Here is a 1,068-nt window from a genome sequence, read left to right as displayed (position 1 = left end):
ATCGACGGAGACACAGAGACTGGACCGAAACTCCTCGAAGACGGGAGTAGGCAATCCCTTAGTCATCACATCAGCAAACTGTTGCGTCGTCGGCACGTGGAGAACCCGAACACGGTCAAGGGCAACCTGCTCGCGCACGAAGTGAATATCGAGATCAATATGCTTCGTCCGTCGATGGTGCACCGGGTTGGCGGAGAAGTAGACCGCACTGACGTTATCGCGGTAGACAAAAGTGGCCTTGTGAACATCACAAAGCAACTCCTGGAGCAGCTGACGTATCCAAGAGCACTCGGCCACGGCATTAGCCACGGCGCGATACTCTGCCTCGGCGCTGGAGCGGGAGACCGTGGGCTGCCGCTTCGATGACCAAGAGATCAACGAGGGCCCAAGGTAGACGTAGTAGCCTGACGTAGAGCGTCGCGTGTTAGGGAAGCCAGCCCAGTCGGCATTCGAGTAGGCCACGAGGTCGGTGGAAGCGGAGGCCGTCAGGGTGAGTCCCAAGGACATGGTGCCGCGTATGTAACGGAGAATACGCTTCACCAGAGTCTAGTGGGAGTCACGCGGGGCGTGCATATGGAGGCACACCTGCTGGACAGCGTACTGCAGGTCGGGGCGAGTCAGCGTCAGGTACTGTAAAGCACCGACAATAGAGCGATAAAACGCTCCATCGGACGCAAGAGATCCCTCGAGAGCAGAGACCTTCGCCTTCGTGTCGACGGGGGTGGGCACCGGCTTGCAGTTAAGCATACTGGCACGCCCCAGGAGCTCGTCGGTGTACTTCTGCTGATGCAGAAAGAAGCCGTCAGTCCGTCGGACCACCTCGATGCCGAGGAAGTAGTGCAGGGGCCCCAAGTCCTTGAGGGCGAGCTCATCGCGAAGACGAGCAGTCAGCCGTTGAAGGAGGTCGGGGCGGACACTGTGAGGATGATGACGTCGACATAGAGCAGCAGATATGCAGTGTCAACTCCCTGATGATACACGAAGAGTGAAGCATCGGAGCAAGTGGACCAAAATCCGAGAGACTGCAGGAAGGCTGTGATACGCTGGTACCAAGCCCGAGGCGCCTGC

This window comes from Triticum dicoccoides, chromosome 2A, assembly GCF_002162155.2.
Source record: "Triticum dicoccoides isolate Atlit2015 ecotype Zavitan chromosome 2A, WEW_v2.0, whole genome shotgun sequence".
Taxonomy (NCBI): Eukaryota; Viridiplantae; Streptophyta; class Magnoliopsida; order Poales; family Poaceae; genus Triticum; species Triticum dicoccoides.
The sequence above is the reverse complement of the archived record's forward strand: the minus strand, read 5'-3'. Positions refer to the sequence as shown.